Here is an 11,737-nt window from a genome sequence, read left to right as displayed (position 1 = left end):
AATTTTCGTCCTTCATAATTCTGCAAACATCCTCTTCATTTTGCTGCATTATTTTCTTGTCAGAGAGAGTATAAACACTTAGTGTATTCGTTAGGCAAACAATTTGTAGTGTTTCTATTGTTTGTAGTAGATCATTTTATCCTGGGAGATAGACGTCCAAATTCTAAAAGCACCATGGAGAGGATGAATCTGTCTTAAGGACACAGTGTCAAACACTGGACTTGATCAAATTATAATTCGAAGAAATTAAATTAAGTAAGTTATTTAATTTATTTTCAGTGTTATTATTATTTATTTAAATCAGATTTTAATTTTGTTTTTGTAACAAAATAAAATCTGTTTTTATTTATTTATTTTTATTTCGAGTTTGATTTTTGTAATCAAACAAATTCTCTCATTTCTTTTATTTCTTTTATATTTTGTTGTTGTTGTTAAGTACACAAGCAGAATTAATTAATTACAGTGAAGATTGTCCAACAGAGGGTTCTTGACCTGTGATTGTCATTGATCCCATAACATCGGCGAGCTAACATCATCTGTGGTCATGTTGCTTTGTGATGTTCCAGTATTACGTTTGTTAATGATGTTGCTGATGTTGATGATGTTGCTAATGTTATTGATGTTGCTGGTGTTGATGATATTGATGATATTTTTGGGTTATATATCATACCAAAATAAAAAGGACTAAATGGTTTAAGAAAAAACACTCAGAACTAACTAGAGCAACATTTATCAAAATAGGATTTATGAGTAATTTTTTCAAGATAAAACAAGTTAAATAAGTCACAAAATATTACATTTAAATCATAATCTTTTTTTTTTCCAAACAAAAATCAAATAAATTAAATCAAATCAACTTTTAATCTCAAATTAAAATAATTAAAAAATTAAAAAATTAATTAAAAAAACAATTGCCAAATTAAACTTTTCTGAAACAAAAGCTAAAAGTTAATTTTTTGAATTTTTGACTTTTTTAATTGTTTTTTTTAGCAAAAAAAACTGATTTCTTTAGTGACTTTTTGAGACTTTTTTTAAAAAAAAAACTTGATAAAAAATTAAAAAATTTATTTCTTACCAAGTACCCAAATTACCCCTAAATGACCAACCCGAAATCGGAAGTGGAGAAGAGAGCCCCACCATCGTCATGATAACAGTCTGAAGAAGAGTCGACATAATTAACCTGCTTCCCAGTGATGCTGTCCAGCCTTTTGCTTCTTAGATCCGCATATCCGGGGCATTTCCTTTTCATTTTTTTTTTTTCAGACTGTGTGGTGGGTTGGTGGAAATTAGAATAAAAACATATCCGGTTCGTTCAAGATTTGAACCGGATCCAGATGGTATCATTCAAGTTCGTCAAATATTTCATTTTGATATTATAAATTATTTAAATTATAAAATTATTTGTGTACATCATCTATATATAAAAAAAAAATAGTTATATAATTGTAACATATTTAGAACATAAGAAAATATTTAAAACTCATAAAAAAAAACTCTCATAATTTGATCTGCCCACATTGAGATAAGGGTGTCAACTTTTAATTAGTTATATATTCAATGATATAAGGTTTACCTATCTTGTCCTATTATTGTGGACGAATTTGTGAGGCTAAAATGTAAGGCTCTGTTTGGATGTGTTTTGAAATTACATTTCTACTCTATCACTCCCGCTTCACGTTTGGATACTATTTTCAAAATAGAATTCCACCATATAATTCAAACTACAATTTGAAAACCCGTTTGGCAGCTTTATGATTCATTTCTCCACTTTCAACATCTTCAGCCTTCTTCCTCTTTCTTTCTGAAAAGCTTCCATATCCATCGTCTCTGAAAAAGTTCACGTGAACTGATCTACTCATCTTTCTTTCTCTGTTTCAAAGATCAGGACTGAAGATTCGTCACGGGTAGTGTTCACAGAGAACTCAAACCATTTTATAAATCATGAATCCTGTGAACTCGCTCCCCACTCATACCATCTCCCACAAATCAAGTGACTTATAATTTGCGAGTTGTGGAAGATTCCTTCTACGGACAACCAAACAACGATGAGTGCGAGGTCAAATAAATCACAAATTTATTTCACATATTTTCTTATAGGTCACTAATTTGAAAAAATCATCCCAAATTTTATTCCCAATTGTTTTTTGTCTTAGGTCAAATTTATCAAACCTATTGTTGAATTAGACGATTACGAAAGAGTCGCACATTCAGTCACTGTACACACTCCATCACCGGTGATAACTATTCAACTCCCACTAATGTGGTAAATATATCCTTCAATCATCTGTTATGTGCAAATGAGTTCTGAAATGATTTTTGAGAATTCCAAATGAGTTCTGAAATGATTTCTGAGAAGTCCAAACGAGTATAGAGATAGTTTCTGATTTGTCTGAACTCTTTGTACCTTTTGTCACCTTTATAGTTGAGCCGGTCGTTCCCCGAGTTATCCGGCCGGTCGTCCCCTGGGTCATCCGGCCGGTCAACCTCCCTGCTGCTTCTTCTACCCTTCTTCTTCTTCTTCTTCTTCTTCTGCTTATTTCTTCTTGTGTCCTTCTTCTTCTGCTTATTTGTGGTTATTTTTTTACTATGTAAACTTGCTTTACAAACTTTTTACAAACAATGTTACGTGATTTTTATTTTGTCTCTGTTTTGGCCTTCAAATCATCTGTCTTTCCTACAATTCAAATAAACATTGATGTTATATGTATTTATTTTCTCTATGTTGCCTTTCAAATCATCTGCTTCTCCTAACATTCTTTAACAAGTTAAAGTAAACATTAATGTTATGTGGTTTTATTTTTTTATCTGTGTTGCCCTTCAAACCATCGGTTTTTCCTAACATTATTTACCAAGTTGAAATAAATATTACTTTTGGTTCCTACATAAATAATTGTAATTGATTTTTGCTTTGTTATTTTTTTATATCTACTCCAGCGTAGTTTGCTCTGTTATTCTTTTATATCCATCCCAGAGTACTATAAATATAAATTGTATGTTTATAGATGGATGGAAACAATTCCGATGACAATCAAGATACAAAAATGTGGACTCTTAGAATTGAAATGAAATTAATAAACATGTTGAGAGAAAAGGTTAAAAAAAATTAAACAACGGGCCATACTATTGTGTGGATAATTAGGCATTGGAATCATTTTGTAAATTAGTTGCACAATCTGTATGGATTTCGGTATACAGCAAAGCAAGTGCGACAAAAATATCAGCGATTGAAAACTGATTACCAGACGTTTAAGCAACTCCAGGCACAGACTGGTCTGAGATGGGATCCCATTGTAGGCACTGTTGTTGCACCCGATGAATTTTGGGATAAGGGATAAGGTTTTTCATTAACCTGTACCATTTTCAAAAAAAAAATTAAACATTTCATCACACATACAGTATGCTTAATTCTATATTTTTAATTGTTGTAGGCTACCCGAAATGTAAAGAAGTTTAGGACAAAAGGATTTGAGTGTTTCCAAGAAATGACGGAAATTTTTGAAAATTGTTGTGCCACAGGGGCCTTGTCTCGTGCATCTATACAATGAGCCATTGACTCAGACGAAGAAAATGAAATGCTAAATAAATTTTGGAACCCTGAAGTTGGTGGGAGTAATGCTGTTGAAGCCATTCCTGTTGACTTATTCGACGATGAGTACATGGATCCAGAGAAGGGCAAAAGTCACAAGAGGGGCCCTACAAGCAGCCAAACTGACAGTGGTCGTTCGAAAAAGTCACGGTCAAGTGGGTTTGATGATGTATGCGCAACTTTCACACCCTACGTATAGGTAAAAATAGAACATTCACGTGCACAAGAAAATGAGACAGAGGCTGTAAGTGCGGGTGGTGATAAGTATTCCCTTGATGCATGTCAAGATGCATTGCTAGAGCTTGGGGACATACCACCGGTGCAGTACGTTAGGGCACTGACACTGTTTAAAGATATGGAATGTCGAAGGTTTTTTATGCGTACTCCTACCCATATGCGCCTAGTTATGATCCTCGCTTTGCAGTGAAGTGAGAAGTTGTGTTTTGATTGTGTTAGCGAATCTCCTTGTCGTTCTGCAAGATGATTTCATGATTCCTGAATTGTTTTTTTATCATTTTTTTTTCATTCCATGAGACTCTCTTTCTTTTCCATCTCCGTATGTTTAATTTTATTGAACTTTTAACTAGTTTTTGTTTTACATCAATATGTTGTGTTATTACAAGATGACTACATATTAAACAAATTTTCTTCTCGTATACATTTTAGTGGATGCTGGTAAACGACTAAGGCCGACTATTCATGTAGCCACTTTTTAATTCAGGTTCACCAATAATGGTAAGCGTTACCATATTGTCAAACATTATTTTATAATTATGCTTTTACTGTGATGTAGATGAAATCATATGTCATTTGACACAGAAAACAATGCAATGGAGATCTCATCAGAGGAGGATGAGATTATTGAAGATTTTATGGATTTTATGATGATTGCTTTCACGCATGACCATATCAACGTGTCAAGTAGTCGCCGACCATAGCGAATTTGTCCATTCAAAGGTGATGATTACATCTTCAGCTTATTAAATGGCCATCTAGAAATAATGATGGACATTATGCGAATGGATGCACAAACATTCATTTTATTGAAAGACACCTTACTCTAAAATGACTTTATTGATACTGAACATATGCATATCAGTGTGGTGGAATCGCTTGGGATTTTTTTATACACTTTTGCACAAAATGATCGCCATCGACTACTAGCAGATAGATTTCAACACTCCACAGAAACAATTTGTCAGCACATAAAAATTGTTATGAGGGCATTGTGCAAGCTTGCATCAACGATTATCAAACCATGTAACTAAGACGAGATACCGGCAAAAATTTTAAATGATAGGAGGTTTTCTCCCTGGTTCAAGGTATGAATTTAATGATTGTCTTGTAAGTTCTACATAACAATAAGAGATGATATATATTTTTTCTCCTATTATAAAAGTAATATCCAAGTTTGTTTCGCTTTTAATGTCAAACAAATATCTTTCAATTAGGATTGTGTCGGTGCTATCGATGGCACATTGGTGGATGCATGGGTCCCTGCTTCAAGACAAAATACTTTTTGTGGTCGCAAATCTACGGTATCATAAAATGTACTCGCAGCTTGCGACTACGACATGTTGTTCACATTTATTAATTCTGAATCGGAATGTAGCGCTCACAACAACGCTATTTTAGTTGACTCTATTACAAGAGCTGATCTACAGTTCCCACACCACCCAATGGTGAGTGTCCCGAAATAACATACGGTACACTTTTCGGAATTATTTTTTTGTACATCTGTTTGACAGAGCAGTGCATTCATTATTTACATGTAGACAAGTATTATTTAGTAGATGCTGGTTTTACGAACATGCCTGGATTTCTTGCCCCATTTTGTTCCCAATGTTATCACTTGCAAGAGTTTCATAGCTGTCATTATTCAGGACCTAAGGAATTGTTTAACCATCGACATTCGTCGTTACACAATGTCATAGAAAGAACATTTGGTATTCTAAAGAAGCGATTCCCAATATTGCGGTCCATGCCAAATTACAAGTCTACAAGACAAGGCCCGCTCGTGATTGCATGTTGTGTATTGCACAATTGGATCCGTTTGCATGCACACATGGACCCATTCTTCATGGAAGCTGATAATGAAATGGCCGCAGAAGTGGAAGCAGACGGGCTTGTTGGAGACCAAGCTGATTATGTTGACATATCACAACATGGGTTAACGTACCAATCGAACTTTAGGGTTACAATTGCTACTGCTATGTGGCAAAATCATGTTGGCCATGGATAGATTTGTGATGTGAACAAGACAAATGAATATCGTAGTGACTAATGGTCTTAAATGTATAATTATTTTACTAGTTTTAATCATTATGACACATTTATTACATAACTTCGCCCACTTTACGTAACTATGAATTTAATGACTTCTTTCCTCTTTTTGTAGGAAAACTAACAATGAGGACAATGATTGAGCTAAATGGCAATGAAAGGAAAGGGAACACAAAGATCATTACATGGTCAATCAACAAAATGATATTACGTTAATGAAGACACTTAAATATGTTGTTGATGCAACGTATAATATGCAAGGTCAAACACTTTATTGAATTTGATGGTTCAATGATGCATGCAAAAATTGTAGTTTATTATATTCATTCAGTTTATGATGTTCATTAACTTTTTATTAAAAAAAAAATTGTTGACCATGGATAGATTTGTTATTAATTTTAATAATTTTATTAGACATTTGTATACGACATTTTTTATTACTTTATTTTTTCATTTTATTGAAATTTTGGCTTTGTTATTAATTTAAATGTCTTTTTATTAATTTTTTTTTTTTGTTCATGTTATTAACATAATGGTTTTGTTAGTAATTTTTATACCAAACAAGTTTTTATTAATTTTTTGTCCCTTTTTATTAAAGAAAATATATAATTACTACTTTTTAACTTTTTTTATTTTATTTTAGCCGATTTTTTTTCTTAATTTATTTTTTTCATTTCATTAAAATAATGGTTTTGTTATTAATTTAATTTTTTAAAATTAATTTGTAGACAACATATTTTTATTAATTTACTTTTCTCATTTTCAAACAATTTGAAGGCTATGTTATTAATTTTAATTTCTTTTTATTAATTATTTTTTTGTTCATGTTAACATAATGGTTTTATTATTTTCAGATATTATACCAAACAAGTTGTTATTAATTCTTTTTTGGGGTTTCCTAAATAAGTTCACTTTTTGACTATTTGGACTAAAAGGTTGAGGGAAAAAAGATGGTTGTTTGAGATAATTTTTGACTTTTTATGAAAAAATGTGTATTAAAAAATTGTATAAATTAGTGTATAGGAGAAGATTGGATGGAATAGGTGGTACGGTGGGCTAAATGCAGGGACAACGTTGGTAGAGGAGACGCTGGGAAATGTTTCCCTGCTTTTTGAGCATTGAATTGGAGGTGCTATTCGGCCCGTGCGGACCCACCACGGGTTCCGTTTTTCTAATAAAAACTGTCAATGTATAGAACTCGTCGAGTACTATCTTCTTGTAAAACATCACGTTGATCGGATATCGATAGCTATCTGATCGGGTTAGTTTGTTTTCAACCGTTAACTATAACACCATCCATTGTATAAATTTTAACTAATTTGATCATATAATTATCGATATCTGATCAACGTAATTTTTCACAGGCATATAGTACTCGACGATTTCTACACATCAAACGGTTCAGATTATTAAAACCGGAGCCGCAATGGGTCTCCATGAGCTGAACAGTACTGAGTTATTAGTGCACCTAAATAGAAGCTCGTTTCAAAAAAGTGAGCTTTGCTTGCAATACATCAGAGTTGTTTGAGAATTTATTTTGTGTAACATTATTTTTTTAATATTTTTTTTGTGAATAGTAATAACTTTTTAACTTTTTGAGTAATTTTTTTAACTTTTTGGATTTTTTTTGAGATCCCAAACTAAGCCTAATTCTTTTTTCCTTTTCATTAAAGAAAATGTATGATTATTAATTTTTAACTTTTTTATTTCATGTTAGCCGAATTTTTTTTTCTTAACTTGTTTTTTTTTCATTTTATTAAAATAATGGTTTTGTTATTAATTTAAATTTTTTATAATTAATTTGTAGAGGACATATTTGTATTAATTTACTTTTCTCATTTTCAAACAATTTGAAGGCTTTGTTATTAATTTTAATTTCTTTTTATTAATTGTTTTTTTTGTTCATGTTAACATCATGGTTTTGTTATTTTCAGATATTATACCAAATAAGTTTTTATTAATTTTTATTTCCTTTTTATTAAAAAAAGTATAATTACTAATTTTCAACTTGTTTTATTTCATTTGAGCTGATTATTTTTTTTAATTTGTTTTTTTCATTTTATCAAAATAATGGTTTTGTTATTAATTTAAATTTTTTTATTAATTCATAGGCTTTTTTAATTTTAATTTTAATTTTAATTTTTTCATTTTATTGAAATGGAGGATTTGTTACACATTTATTAATTTCTTTTTATTAATTTTTGTATGAATCTTTTTTTTTAATTTTATAATATAACTCACATATTGTTATAACATTGTCACTGGTTAATTTTACAGTGCATAAAAAAAACTGACTATTCATTACGTGAATACAAAAGATTACAGCAAAATAACAAAATAAAATAACCACAGCAAAATGAGAAAACAAAATAACCACAACAAAATAAGAAAACAAAATGTAACCATAGCATGTATAAACCATTTAAACGCTCATCGAAACATGTTAATCATCATTGTCAGGTGGTGGTAGAGGTGAAGGGAAGTAGTAATGGTACACCTGAGTGACTCGATAGTCAATCTGATCAATGTGGTTCCTTGTCACTTCATCACGTCTCCCTGAGTCTACACGAAACTCACCAAATTGTTGAATTAGCGAGTTCTGAGTGGCGGCAAATTCATCAAATCGAGTACCCAATGTATTGACCTGATTAGCCATTTGTTGTTCCCATTGTAGGCGCTGATTGTACCGTTCTTGTTCCAACGCTAAATAATTAGTACAGTATTGGGGTTGTTCATTTTATGGCATGACATTGTTATTGGGTTCTTCCTCATCAGGTATTGGTTCATTTTCAAAATTAATAGAGCCTAGTAAATTTTCAGCACCACCAGCTCGGGTTGGTGTATACTCAGAAATTGGTGAAGTAATTCTCATATGTACTTCACCTTTAAGGTTGACATGTTGTGCTTTGAAAATTTTGGTTAACAAAGCTCCAAAAGGTAGTGACCAGCCATTCAGATTACCAAGTTTTGCAACCATCATTTCTCTCAGTAATATGAAACATAAATATAATTTTTGTCCAATTTCAAAACAATATAACAAATAAACATTAAAACATGGAACATCATCAAAATGTCCTTTTTTGGGAGTGACATTTTCAATTATCCATCGATGAAGAATACGAAGGTAGGGCTTTAAATGTCTGGCTTGTAAATTAGTACCGGTGAATCGGCTCTTACAAATTGTGGTATAAATCTCAGGTAGATCACCAACAATGTTAACTAACTGAGCCTCAGTTTGAAAATGGCATTGCAAATCTCCTATTTCAACTCCAATAATTTGTGCAAAAGTGCGGGGGTTAAGTGTGATTACTTTCCCCTTCACATAAGAGGTTATACTGAACAGTTCCACTTGTTCCACAGCAGATGTCAATTGAAAGTAAAATAAATGTACAAGACGAGGATATACCTTATGTGGTAAATTAGTTAAAGGTAATAATCCCATTGTATCCAATCTGCCAAGTAACAGTGGATCATATTGAGAAGGTAGATTTACCTTTCTTCCCGTAACAATTGGTCAATTAGCAAAATTTGAATAAGTTTGTTCATGATTATATGTGAGAAAATCAACAGTTGGATAGTCATAATGTTGTTGCTGTGGTTCACGTTGTACAAGGTTAGAGGTTTCGCCATGTTCGGGTCTCGCTCTTTTTGTTCTCGACATGATGACTGCAAAAGTAAGAAAATTGTATGAAAAATGTATAGTAAAATGTATGATGTTGGTGTGAAAAAAAGGAACAGATAGGCAAATTGAGCATATGCTAAAAAGCAACCAACAGATAGAGAAACTGAGGGAGGTAGGCGAACTGGTGGCTGAACCGGATGACCGGCGGGATGACCAGCCGATTGTCCCGTATGGTGATTCTTCGCCTGCAATTCACCTTCCTGCAACTCAGCTCTGAAGCTATCAATAATATGAACTGTGCTTCAAACTAACCTCTTTTCTCTTCCTTCACACGGATATGTACACTAAATGTAGTTAATATTATAGTGTGATGGAGTTGTTGAAGGTGTTGGGATGAGATGGTGAAGATGGTGTAGTTAAACGAATGCAGACTCAGATGACTTATATAAAGGCTGAGGTTCAGAAGGTCCAGAAGGGTTTTTTTTTTTTGTTTTTTTTTTCTTATTTACTTTTCATTTCTTATTGATTTTTTTTTTTTTTGTTTTCCTTGTTTTTAATTTCATTTGTATAATTACTGACTATGTGTGCAGGTTTTTGGCTTCTTCTTTCTTTTCTTTTATTGCATAGTGTTGAACAGACACCCAGGATAGGAGGGGTAGGTGTATTAGTTGGGTGAAATTACAGTATTATCCTTTTCATTTTGTTCTTACATAACAACCTGCCATTCAAATCAAAATGGGCGAATTGGTCATTTTATACACAAATATCACTCCCTTCCAATTATATGACCTTTACGGGTGGGTGACATTCAAAGTACAATAATGCACCAACAAAAAGAAACGATTTTTTTTTAAATTAATAAAATGTAATAAATGAAAAAATATTGATAATGTTTGGTAACGTTTACGTTTCGGTTTGTATTTAAAAATATTAAACACACTGATTTTTGTTAATTTTTATCAATATGTATTCTTCAAAGTTGTTGGCTTCAACAAAATTTTTGAAAAATATTACAAACGTATTGTACAAGATGTTTGTACAGGCCTAAAAAATAAATTCATAGAAAAATTAATTGACACAAAATAATTGATATAGAAGTTATTTTAAAAAAAAAATTATTTGAAAAAAAAAATTTATTCAAAAAAATTACGTAAAAACAATTAATTGAAAAAAAAAATTATTTTTTCATTTGAGTATTTTAAAAATAGTTTGGTTATGACTGTTGATTAAAAATACGGATATCGATATATGAGTTGTGTGTTTGATTCAAAATTAATATGTTAAATTAAGTTTTGAAAACTCATTACCAAACAAATTTTCTTATTTCATATGTCACATCAAACTTTCAAAACTCAATTCCGCATACAATTCAAAACACAATTCAACATTCTATTCAAAAACTATAACCAAACAAATTTTCTACACTCAAATCATAATTTCACAACTCACAAACTCAAAATACAACTCATACTTTCAAATCATATTTACAAAACTCTACCAAACGCAACCTAAGTCTCTAACATGTTGATCTTATTTGGTTTGTCTCTTGAGAAACAATATTTAAAAATTTATTTAGTTGAAAATTTTTGAAAAAAATTTAAAATTACTTTTCTTTTTATTACATATCAATCAATTACATTTTCTCTTTTCTCACTCTTTCTCTCACATCTTACATATTAATTAATGAGAAAATAACTAAATAGTGGGGCAGTGAGATTTCTTTTTTCAAAATAATGATGATATTTATAAATTTTAATTATTAAAATCATAAATTTTTTCATTTGTAAGTAATTATTTTTATGAACTACATTTAATTTGTAATTTTCCCTTAATTAATTATTTTTTTCACACTTATCTATTTAATTATATAAAAAATTAAATCGTTCAAAATTCTAAAATAATTTTTAAAACATACAAATAAATAAAATTTTAAATTTATGAATTATTTTTTAAAATTATTTCATAAATACAAGTAAAAACATGGCTATAGTACAGTAGTTCATAGGGTGATTTTAAGAAGAATACTAGAGATTTCAAATATTTTATTAAAAATTTTATTAAATATCTTATATGGTCGTGGGATCCACACAATATGGGTCCATGTGAAACATTTGATAAAATTTTGGGCAAATTACATATACACCCCTCCAGGTTTGGTTAAATTACAGATACCCCCTGATGTTTCGGAAATTACATCCCGCCCCCTGAGGTTTGTATTTTCATAACAATTTACCCTCTGAGGTTTA

The sequence above is a fragment of the Camellia sinensis genome, chromosome 3, assembly GCF_055761805.1.
Source record: "Camellia sinensis isolate YWXY chromosome 3, ASM5576180v1, whole genome shotgun sequence".
NCBI lineage: Eukaryota > Viridiplantae > Streptophyta > Magnoliopsida > Ericales > Theaceae > Camellia > Camellia sinensis.
The sequence above is the reverse complement of the archived record's forward strand: the minus strand, read 5'-3'. Positions refer to the sequence as shown.